The sequence below is a fragment of the Palaemon carinicauda genome, chromosome 25 (genome assembly GCF_036898095.1).
Source record: "Palaemon carinicauda isolate YSFRI2023 chromosome 25, ASM3689809v2, whole genome shotgun sequence".
Taxonomy (NCBI): Eukaryota; Metazoa; Arthropoda; class Malacostraca; order Decapoda; family Palaemonidae; genus Palaemon; species Palaemon carinicauda.
Window position 1 is genome coordinate 5,875,869 of NC_090749.1, and position 13,397 is coordinate 5,889,265.

Below are 13,397 nucleotides of genomic sequence, written 5' to 3' on the forward strand. Positions count from 1 at the left end.
CCCATGTTCTCTCTCTCTCTCTCTCTCTCTCTCTCTCTCTCTCTCTCTCTCTCTCTCTCTCTCTCAATGAAATAATGCGTCATTGGATGTGGATCTTTTCCTTTGTTTCTCTCCTCAGGGAACCAGTTGTCCAGAAGAAAGAAGGAAGGAGATAAAAGGAAAGAAGTATGAAGTAAAGGAGGCTGAAAGAGGAAAAGAGACAATGGAGAGTAATGATAGTATTCATTACCTCATTTCAGCACCATTCATTTATTCAACAACAGCAAAAGGTGGACAATGTCCCAAGATAAAGTGATAAACAGATTAAGAGAAAAACTATTTTATCTTGACATTATTTTACATAATTACCAAGATTTCTTCGTTTTGTTTGTCAAAGTGATTAATACAGAACTTGTTGGATTAAAAAACGGAACTTACTTTTGAAACAATCTTTTATATAGAAATATTTACAAATACTCTCTCTCTCTCTCTCTCTCTCTCTCTCTCTCTCTCTCTCTCTCTCTCTCTCTCTCTCTCTCTCGTTGAAATATAATTCATTGACCGTAATGTCAAGTGATGTTATGAAGGAATGCAGTCCAACTTTGGGGAGAAATAGAGCCAAATTTCCTAACTCAGCAGCTGTGTCCTTCTTTTACTCTTCTTCTTCTTCCTCCCCAACGTTATCACTACACTAAGGGTCGGTTGCCTGATGCGCCCTCTCTAATGCCTTCTATCAAATACATCCTCTTCCACGAAATCTCTTCTCTCCATATCATCCTTTACCTTATCAGGCTTATCCCGCCATCTAATTCTCTGCCTCCCTTTTGACACCCCCCCCCCCTTACAGGCTCCTCCCAAGCCTTCCCCACTCCCTCCCCATTACCTATCCTTAACACATGCTCGCACCATCTCAGTCGTGACACTCCTATCATCTCAGTAATCTTTAGTACACCTGCAATACTTCTTATTTTATTATTTTCCAATCTTTCAAACAGTAATATTTCCATATTCTTCTTTTAGCATTCCCATCTCTGTTCTCTCAGCTTTGCTTCCTCATTTGGTCTTAAAAACCCAAGTCTCTGATCCATACATCAACACTGGTCTCATCACTGTACTATAGATCCTTCTTTCACATCTGGTGCCAAACTCATTCAGCCATTCAGCATTCTATGGTGATTATATTCCTTAATTAAACATACAAGATTCTAAATTAGGAGATTTTGGTTTTTATTCATAATAGATAAATTCAATGAAATTTCCAGAGAGACATCTGCGTAATGTGGACAACATAGAGTTGTGATTAATATTAGACAACTCTTTATCGCTGGTTAACTCTCTCTCTCTCTCTCTCTCTCCAGCCACCCGTTGAGATACTACCGCTAGAGAGTTATTAGGTCCATTAACTGGTCTGACAGTACTACATTGGATCCCTCTCTCTGATTATGGCCCATTTTGTTTTTGCCTAAACAAACACTGAATAGTCCGGCTAATTCTTTCCACATTCGCCTCTGTCCTCACAAAACTAACAACACTGGGAATACCACAAAATTTTCTTTGCACAAGGAGTTAACTACTGCAATATCATTGTTAAGTGGCTATTTTCTTCTTGGTAAGGGTAAAAGAGACTCTTTAGCTATGGTAAACAGCCCTTCTAGGAGAAGGACGCTCCAAAATTAAACCATTGTTCTCTAGTCTTGGTATTGCCATAGCCTCTGTACCATGGCCTTCCACTGTCTTGAATTAAAGTTCTTTTGCTTGAGAGTACACTTGGGCACGCTGTTCTATCTTGTTTTTATTCCTCTTGATTGTTTTGAAGTTTTTATAGTTTATATAAAAGATATCTAATTCAATGTTGTTACTGTTCTTAAAATATGTTATTTTGATTATTTATTACTTCTCTTGTAGCTTATCTATCTTATTATTTCCTTTCCTCACTGGGCTATTTTTACCTGTTGGAGCCCTTGGGCTTTTAGCATCTTGCTTTTCCAACTAGGGTTATAGCTTGGCTTTGAATAATAATAATAATAATAATAATAATAATCTCTCTCTCTCTCTCTCTCTCTCTCTCTCTCTCTCTCTCTCTCTCTCTCTCTCTACTTAATACCACCCTTCATAGTCTATTCTTATAAAACGTATAGATCAGGCAGAGAGAAAGGTTGTTTCGTTATTAACCAGATTTGTGAAAGCATTGAAAAAAATCAATGCATTTCTGCATAAGCTTTCGAACATTGAGACAACTACTTCCTATCTATCAGAAAACTGGTTGAAAAACTCCTCCTCCTTATCAGTGCAACTTACAATCAATGGATCACTTTATAAAAGTTATTCGTGAAGGGTGTATTATGCATAGTTTGACCTAGTTTTGCTTTGATTTAGTTTCAAAGTATAACTAATTCACCTAATGATTTTAATTATCTATCAGATTCTTTGAAAATTGATTCATTTGTAAATAGCCTTTGTATAAATATCATTTTTATGAGGTAAACTTCGTTTCTTCTTCCAAAATGTTGTATGAAATTCTTACTCCAGAATAGATACTAAAAGATCGAATCTTCCTGAAATCGAGATTAAGTTTCTTTCATTCCAAGAGGTATCCATAGGACACACACAACCAACACACACACACACACACACACACACACACACACACACACACACACACACACATATATATATATATATATATATATATATATATATATATATATATATATATATATATATATATATATATATATATATATATATATATATATATATATATGAAAGTGTGTATAAATGATAATTTTCATTAACACTAAATGAGTGCAAAGAAGCCAATATAAAGAGAACTGCTACAGTATCCAAAGCGACATTGACATATAACGTCAATACATATAAGACTATTTAACGAGTTTCCAGTATAGAATGTAGAGTAAATAGCAGATGCAGTAGATATCTAATTTGCTGACTCTAATCTTTTGTTGGGCAAATTTAATAGAGAACAAAATCCAATGAGCAGAAAAAATATCAGCACATTTTGTGAGGACAAACATTGATCGCTTCGCCTCGATTTTCCTTTCGGTCTCTCACGTCAATATTGACATCGATAATATTCAAGAGCTTCCAACACAAACAACAGTCTTCAGAGGGACAACCTTCGACAAAAAAAGCTAAATTCGTCTTTTTCTTGTCTGATGTGCTTTTGAGGATGGTGTCTCCTGCACTGCTTGGTTCAGCGCAACACTTACGATATTTTGTGATATTTTCCTTAAACAATAATTTTACATAAATAGTTTAATAACTTCCTTCCTTTCAATTGCATGGCCAATGAAAACCTGTAGGATGAAATATCTAATTCCATAGAAGTCTCTGTGAAAGATGCAGAGTGGGAGAGGGAATTCTCTTTTGAAAAGATACGTGATTCCGACAAAACCTCTTCTCTGAAAAGAATTAAAATGGAGAACATAATGGATAAATATTCAATGAAGATAAGGAAAGAGGTCATGAATATTAGACATAAAATTAAATTTCATAATAGAAAATCTCAATTTCAGCATTAGTAATTGATGATTTGTGTAATTATGTTCTTCAACTTCAAAAATCGTATGTACAATACAGTGTTTTGTCCGCATATTATGAACCAATTGATGAAATGAAATCGAAATAATTGTATTACTTGTTAATGTAATATAAATTCTGGTTATCATAGTTGGCAAAGGGAGATTTCGTAATTGGTAAACGCATGCAATATAATGAAATTTATTCCTATTATCATTTGCAATATGATGAATAATCTTGTCATGATCACTGGTAAACTATCCTTGTATTCACAATTTCTGTCCTGAAATTAATGACTCAACAGCTGTGAATTCTGTTCCCCAAAAGAACAAAACCAGGCAAAAGTAATAGATAGATTTTAGTCTGTATTTCTAAGTTCATCTTTGGAGTGTGTAACATGAAACCTGAGCTTTGACTGTAATGATTAAATGTCCGGTTGATGCAAAACAACAACTTAATATCTTTAGTTAGTGAGGTTTGAAAGGACGTTTATAAGTTATGTAAAGGGTAGTTAGTCGATTGTGTTGGTAGCGGTCAAGGACACCTATTTTGATAATTATGAAGCATCACACAAATGAAATAATCTAGTCCCCCTCTCTCTCTCTCTCTCTCTCTCTCTCTCTCTCTCTCTCTCTGTACTACGAATATTTCATCGTTACGGTCAGAGAAAGCAGTATCAACAACCGCTTCTCTAACGGATGATCTCATTCACTTTTGAGTCAACCCCCGAGCCCTCCAAACCCCGACCCCTACCCGCCCCTCTAGCCCCTTACCACATCCCCATTGTTCCCATAAATCTTTATTGTTTTGGTCACCTCGAAACTTTTATTTTCCTTCTTCTTACCACCGACTTCTCGCCAATGCTCCGAACAGTAACAGAGCCTTTGTCTGTTGGCTGGAATGATGGGAAATTCTTTCCTTTCCAGTCACGTCTGTGGAGTTGCATTTGCTAAAGCTTGTTGGAGGTCTAAGACAAGATAACTTGATGCCCTGTAAAGATATAATAAAAATCATCTAACTTATCATATCAGATAATATTAGAAAAGATTGTGAATTGGGGTTAATACTTTTTCGTGGTAAATTTTTGCTTCTAATAATTTCTTCAAATCTTTACATTTTCAGGAAATGAATCGAGCCAATAAATCCTTAGAAAGGAAGTCAGGATATTACAGGTTTGATAAAGGAGTTGTTATTCAATTTATTATTAAGGATTGCAATCATTTTAATGTAATTCACAGATATGATCCTACGGAATACTTTATTGGGTCCTTTTTCAACAGATTTTTCTTTCCACTGATAACGGCTTTTATAATAAATATACGTGATGGGAGATATTACCGTATTAGAAATGAGTGAGATTTTTCATTTTAAATTATAATAGTTTTGAGATTAAATCTCTCTCTCTCTCTCTCTCTCTCTCTCTCTCTCTCTCTCTCTATATATATATATATATATATATATATATATTGGAATAGAAAACTCTTTAAGTGTGTGTAAATACTTTTTTAGTTTATTACAGTAGAGCTAATGCCTTGACATAAGTTATCCTCTAATGTAATTAGAGCAGTTTGTAACCATTAAGTTATATGTCAGGGAAAGAAAGATATTTCAATTATCTATCTTTGAACAAAATATCTGTTGTTGTTGGTGGTGGTAGTGCCGAGGGCCAACAGTCCTTATATAACTGCTATAACTTTATACGATGACGTTTTGTTCCTAAGTAAATTTTCTATCAAGTCAATGAGCATTTGAGGTGTCTTTTTTTCCTTATAGGAATCACACACTGTTGATATCTACAGCCTGATCCCAACCTGTATTACATTTGATTTTCTTTTTTAGACATATTCATCCTGTGTCCTATTTTCCACCTTTCTCTTCCTCTATCTGATATTCTTCAGATTCGGTTGGAGTCTCTCTCTCTCTCTCTCTCTCTCTCTCTCTCTCTCTCAAACCAGAGATGAACGAGGCCTATGCCTCCTTGATGAGAGTTTTATCATTCTTAGAAGACCGTAATTCCCGCAATGACTTTGCATGACATAAACATGCAAGAGTTGGCACAGGATAATATTATTTCAACTTGCATTTCTCAGATTTTATTATGAAAAGTCCAAAAACTCAATGAAGCTTTCCTGAAGATAAACATAAAAGTTTTCCTTAAACTAATGCTATTTGTGACAGAATATGTCACAAATATGTCAAACGATGGTTCAGAGAGAGAGAGAGAGACGTCACGAAGTGCATTTAATGCAGCTGAGATTCGATTTAGGAATCTGGGCCATAAGATACTGGGACCTGAGAGGCCATTCATAACCCCTCTGCACCTATGGGAAGGCGGATGGGAGTGGCAATCTAAATCCTACATGAAGCAAAAAGATAACAAAGAAAAACAAAGGTATATAGTACTTTGCATGCCAATCGTGTTTTGTGTGTTTGTGCGCAAATGCATGCACATTAAAGATGCAAACTTAGGCAGTGTCAATTCTGATTCATCTGCCGTGCAGATATTTGCAAAATTCTCCTCAGGTAAAAGAATCAGATAAAAGTCAAAACTTTCAATACCTTTAGAAAATGATCTTCTTATGAGGATTCCAAAGGCAACTTCACACAGCATCTGTTATGAACTCAACAAACTGACTCTAATCATCTCTTGCCAGAAACATTTCTTCTATAATTACATCTTTATTGTGGGAGATGTTGGTGAAGTTTAAGGAAACCAACTGATCTGTATAAGTTGAAGTATTTATGTGTTTATTATGGTAAAATGTGACCATAAAATTAATTTATGCTGTTATAAGTATAACACCATTTCCAAAATATTACCTGTCTCCAGAATTTAAGACAACAAGAGAAACATTGTTCAACTAACCTTGAAACTCTCTCTCTCTCTCTCTCTCTCTCTCTCTCTCTCTCTCTCTCAAGCAAATCTGACATCTGTTAAGGCGAAAGCCTTTAGGCCTACTCAGTGAACATACTCGGCCGATGAAAGATGGAATTTGTATTAGTTAGAACACACGCACAATTAACATTATTTGTCTGTCCTTCTATCTTGATAATTGTATCTTCAAGGCTCTCTGAATAACTTGTTTTTATCATTAATTCATATGTTTCTCTCTGAAGAAAACATTATAATAGGTCTAGAATAGTCCAAATGAAAAGGTGCAAATCCAACATATCACACCAATGAAAGAAAAGGTCCCATCCGTTGGTCTATTAAAGAAATAGAACGAGGAAACTTATTCACCAATTCAGGTCACTTGCAAGCCGTTATTCAGACTGAATGACCTGACCTGTCTTCGGGTCAAAATGGTGTGAGGAAAAGTAATAGGAAATGCAACAAACAAATACTGGATTGTCTTCATTCTTTTCTTATCACAAAATCAGTCTCTTTTTCTTGGGGGCGTTTTCTGTGAGGTATATCCCTTATTCTTAGGCATTTCGGAGCTTCTTCTTCAAGCAATTTCAGTTCTCGGGTGTTCTTTTAATAAGAGGAGGCCAAAAGGCTTCTCTGTAAGAGAACGGATGAGATTTGGAAAATTATGCCAAAGTCATTAATTAAAGATGCTTTAGTATACTGACCGGCAGAGAATCTCTCTCTCTCTCTAACTCTCTCTCTCTCTCTCTCTCTCTCTCTCTCTCTCTCTCTCTTATCAAGTCAGATGACCAATATTGGATTATGATATCCCAGATAGCGTCGTATTGTTCAATGTGAAGGTAATGGAGCCTCATTAGTCTCTCTGAATTACATGGTTCTTTTTTGTATCACAGATAGAATTCATTTCGGTTTTCGTAAAAGAATCAACTAATTAATCGATCAGTAATGAATATCAAATGCATGTTGGATAAATACATATTTAGTTTATCAAGATGTTGACGCTAAATCTGTTCCATTACAGATTTTTTTTTTTTTTTTTTTTTTTTTTTTTTTGCGTTTAAGGACGAGATGATGTTATTTCGTTGTTTAAATGAGGAATCACCACTTCATGCAGGACAGACATGACAGACACAAAATATCTGACCGTGGGTAAATTTCATCCCCCTCAGATAAGATATTGGTTTGGTGTCAGCAAGCTTGAGATGCATTTAATGATGACATAAGGAGACTGTTTGAGCCATAGGAATTACTGGAAATGATCCTGCTCTTTTACATCACACACCTATACTTACAAATAAAACTACAAAAAACAAAATGTCGACATAGCTCACCAGTGCTGAGTCAGACGGGAGAGGAAATCCTACTGATAGACAAAACATCATAGTAAAGGAGAGCAGAGGAAGACACAGAGATAGCAATCCATGTTTTGTTATTGTTGGTTCTTTATTACACACATCATCATTATTATCATTATGAATTATGCTGATATTATACTTACTGTTGTTACGGATTCATCTTTGGTGTGAATGAAAAAGTTCTGCTGTTGTCACTATTATAAAAGTCCTTCTTTTAAACAACTGTTCCACAATTTAGGTGAAAATACCCTCAAACAACTCCAAAATATCTCTTAAATAATAACTTCCTGTGAATACAGAGAAAACTATCAACATTATAATGTATCTAACAAGAAAACAGAAGGATTATTTGCTCAAACACTTCCTACGCAAGCAAGAAAAGATGAGTTTAATCAACTGTTCTAATACTTTACATCTTAAAACTGATAAAGTGCCAAGGTGACACAGGTGACACGAATGAATGAAAAGTAGAATTCCAGTGGCTCCAATGCAAAATTCCATTTAAAATCCTATGCGAAAATTCTCCCTTCTTCCTTCTCAATAATTTTTGGAATATGGCGATGGTGCCATTATCCTTTCCCCTTGTAACCAATAATCTTTACTATTATTATTATTATTATCATTATTATTATTAGCCAAGCTACAACCCGAGTTGGAAAATCAGGATGCTATAAGCTCAGTGAGGAAGGAAACAATTAAAAATGAATTAATTTAAGAACGTCAACAATATTAAAGTAAAAATATCCTGTATAAACTAAAAGAACTTTAACAAACCCAGAGGAAGAGAAATTAGATAGAATAGTGTACCCGAGTGTACTCTCAAGCAAGACAGTGGAAGATGATGGTACAGAGGCTATGGCACGACCCAAGACTAGAGAAGAATGGTTGATGTTGGAGTGTCCTTCTAGTTAATGAGTTTCTTCTACCCTTACCCTTAGAGGAAAGTGGACACTGAACAATTACAGTGCAGTAGTTAACCCCTTAGATGAAGTAAAACTCTTTGGTAATCTCAGTGTTGTCAGGTGTATGAGGACAAAGGAAAATCTGTAAAGAATAGGCCAGACTATTCAGTGTATATGTAGGCAAATGGAAAGTGAACCGTAACCAGAGAGAAGGATCAAATGTAGGACTGCCTGGCCAATCAAACGACCCCAAAACTCCAGCGGTAGTATCTCAATGGGTGGCTGGTGCCCTGGATAACCTTCTACCTATGATCCACACATTCCCCTTCTCTCATTTGAACCACAGAGTCTTGTATCCTGCATAGCATCTCTCTCTCTCTCTCTCTCTCTCTCTCTCTCTCTCTCTCTCTCTCTCTTAAAAAAGAAAAAGAATCTAAAAACTCTCCCCTCTTCCTTCTTGATACTTTTGAAATATGGCGATAAGGTCATTTCTGTTCCTCTCTCCCTTGTAAAGAATAATCTTTTATCTATACATTCCCCTTTTCTCATTTTATCCTGTCGTCTTGTACCCTGCATAGCCTCTCTCTCTCTCTCTCTCTCTCTCTCTCTCTCTCTCTCTCTCTCTTGTCTTTGAATATTATCATCCATCATTGATAATCCAATTTACTTTTTTTTTTCAGTTTTGCTTAATATATTTGAATTTCCATCGCTAATTTTTGTAACCTTATTGAACTTCATTCATATTCACTGAAGGGAAGACTTTTCTTCAATTGCGTCTTTCATATGGATACCATTAACATATGATAATTAAGTTGAAAGCTCAGAACAATTGTATTATGTTAAGCAATAATCAGGTCGATGTCCATGTACTATCTTTACTTCTTTAACAGTATTCGCCCGCCCCCAGCTCTCTCTCTCTCTCTCTCTCTCTCTCTCTCAACAAGTATTCGTAGATATATATCTATATATATATATATATATATATACATATGGATATACATGTATATATATATATATATACATATATATATATATATATATATACAGATAAAAAGATAGATAAATAGATATATATATATATATATATACTGTATATATATATATATATATATGTATTTATATATATATGTATATATATATATATATATATATTTTTATACATATATATAAACACACATGCATATATATATATATATATATATATGTATAAATATATACTGTATATATATATATATATATATTTATACACATATATATAAACACACACACGCATATATATATATATATATGTATATATATATATATAATATATCATAGGGTTTACGAAGTGAGAGTTAGACCCTAAAATTGTGTGGGTCTCAAGGTTTTATTAGTGGACATAATAGTGTAGGGCCTTTGAGGTTATGAGAATGGATTGTGGGTCTCCATTTTACTACCTGTTTAGACATTGGAGGAAACCACAACCTGGTCCCACTTGGTCCTACCTTGGGGGGAGAGGGAAGCTCTTATTACATGTTCGATCTATAAAAGATTGCACAACAGTGCATGACCTTCCCCATCCCTCCTTCTCTGGAGTCTTTGAAATATTGAAGATTCAATGGAATGCTTTTCTGTCCATTGGATTTATTTCTATTCCTGCAAAGCTATATAGTGTACCTGCGCATACAAATACTCTTATGTGAAAATAACCTTATAACCTAATAAAAGCTCTCTCTCTCTCTCTCTCTCTCTCTCTCTCTCTCTCTCTCTCTCTCTCTCATAAACAAATGAATCATTGCATGAACAAGTGAATCATTGCATGAACAAGTGAATATGCATAAATAAGTGAATCTGCAAAAACAAGTGAATATATCTATCTCTCTCTCTCTCTCTCTCTCTCTCTCTCTCTCTCTCATATACACAAACACAAACACGCACGCGCTGTATTAAACCAGCGACGAGGTCAAAAGAAAAACGAAGGCTGATATAAGGTTAACAAAGTCAGCTAAATACGACGATTAATTTCTGTGTCTTTTCTTTTACTCGTTGGGAAAGAAGAAGCATCAGCTGTTCTGGGATGTGGAGTCATATGAGGTAGGTAGGCAGTCCCGCTCCTCCTACTGTGGGTATGAGGGGCGTCCTAGATTGAGGCCCTACCCTCCCCCAACCATGATTCTGGCTCCTTTAGGGTCATTTCTTGAAACCTTTCGGGTAAGATGGTCCGGATCTTCTCCTCTTGGTCGATTCTAAATTGATTGAAGTCATCAAATAGAATATTTTATTTATTAGAAACAATTTTGTAAGAAGCTCATCTTAATAACCCCTGATGACCCATTTGGGCTAATTAGACCTTTCCTTAAATGAAGTTTCCCAGTAATAAGAAATGACTTATTCAGGAATCTTCTCTTGGTCCTTAATAGATTGATTTAGAAATCAACCTCCTTTCGTAGTTAATCGAATCCAGAGTGAAATCAGCTCAGTTGGATTTTCATATAAACATTAAAGAAATGAAGACCTCAAGAGGAGAGAGAGAGAGGAGAGAGAGAGAGAGAGAGAGAGAGAGAGAATCAGGGTCAATAATTAGAAGGACATCATCTAAGAAGTCCATTTGTATTGTTGCATCAAACGTCTCTTACTGTTACCGTTCATTATTATTATTATCGTTGTTCTTCTGTTTCTGTATTCATTCATTCATGTTTTAGCTGCTGTTGTTGTTGTTGATGATGATGATATTCCCATCAACTTCTTTGGATAACATCTTTTATCATTCGCTCATATTTACCAATAAAAGCCATGACTAAAAAATTCCGATTCCTTTGGAATGTCAGAATATTCCAACATTGTAGATACTCGTAACAGGATCCCCAACATCCAAAGTGCTGGTAATAAAACTAACATGAACTTTCAAGGCAAAAAAATTAATTGTTTCAAAGTATGTTTTCCATGTCATGCATTTCCCTTCATTAAATATTAACAGACGAGAACATTTTTGTCGTCATCTCACTACCAAATGGTCAGGAGTTTTAAAGTTGTCTTTTAAGGGTGATGTTATTTTCATTTCAATAGCAAGCGATCATAATGTTTGTTCTTTGCAGTAAATGATTCAGCTACTAATTAAATCTGTAGGATTTATGATGTCACTTTTATGTTATGCGGGAGAGGATTTTGTATAATTAGATTCCATGATATAAAACATTGTAATGAATTCATGTTTATTTCTAACGAGCAATGTAGTAAATACTGTTTTTGGAAGCAACATTGACCTCATCTGGATGGTTAACGAAGACTGATAACTAGTTCTTCTTCTTCTTCTTCTTTTTCTTCTTCTTCTTCTTCTTCTTTTAACAAAATGCATCCAACTGCTTATGAAGACAGTGTAGCCTTCTTTTGATTGAGGAAAGATTGGCCGAGAAATGAAACCCCCCCCCCCCCCCAAGGAAATACGGGAGGACTATGGGAAGTATTCCAGATTCCAGATATCATAATATCTGTTACATAGATTAGTTAAATAATAGCCTGAAACCAAGTGATCCAGATTGGCCACTTTAATTAGTCCACATGAATATATTATGTGCAATAGTAATAGAGATTATATAATTACACACATTAATATTGTTTTCCTTTTTATGTAATGTTGTAGATTAATGTTTTTATATCAAATTATGCATATAAAAATGGTTAATTGATATACCAGGTCTTGCCAACCCCCTTTTACTTAAAAAAGGGGGTAAAAGGGTTAACATTTGGAGAAAATTAGTTTTGAACATTATATGTCAGAAATATGATATAAGCATGAATCAAAACGACCTATGATATTGAGGAAATATTCAGAAACATTATTATCCGCTTATCAGATATTATCTTATTATCGCTCCAATGAATGTTCAGTTGCCAAAAAGGATGTTCTTTTCTTTATTTGTATGCCATTAATGATGTCATTACTGTTACAATTAATAATATGATAATCATGCTCCACGGAGCATAAGATTAGATGAAAGTGCTTTTTTATTAACCTATACAAATCTCTAATAATAATAATTAATGTTAAGAGTTAATCAAATGTCAGATATAAAAAACAGAAAGCCTCACCTGTGAAAATTAATTTAATGTTCTGTTATTTCCTCCCTCATTTATCCTATCTTATTGGTGTTATTATAATTTCTAATCTAAAATAACACCACTTTAATGTTGAATAATACTTTAAAAATCCTCATCTTTTCCTTGCAAAAAGATACTTAAATCTGTACTAAAAACATTTACTCCTTCTGACAGAGTAAGATTAAAGAACACATATCAATAATCATTATTAAAGTCTAGCTGGAATACTGGATGGAGAAACAAAGTGGCTCAAAGTATTCTAGTTTAGAATTGAAATGGTTAGGTAAACAATACATTAGAAAAGTAGAATAACCAAATATAAAACTGCCAGATCTTTGTTCAGACAACCTCTACAACGTTTACAGTGCTTCTAAAAGAATATAATTATGTTTTGTCCCTTTTATCTTCTCTAGTAATAGAACTCCTGAATGAGTGTAGCAAGGCAAGTAACGTTTCCCTCTGGAAGTAAAAAAACCTGTTATGAAATTGACAAAAAACTTGTCAGACCCTTGATTTTGAAGATAAGAGAGAGATAACAATACTATTGGCTTTTAGGAAGCTAAGTTTTACAGACTTGATCATCCATCCAATCACAGATAGAGATTTGCTGACAGCATGCAATGTTTTTAATATTACTTTTGACATTATCCTAATATTACATCCCTTGCTCAT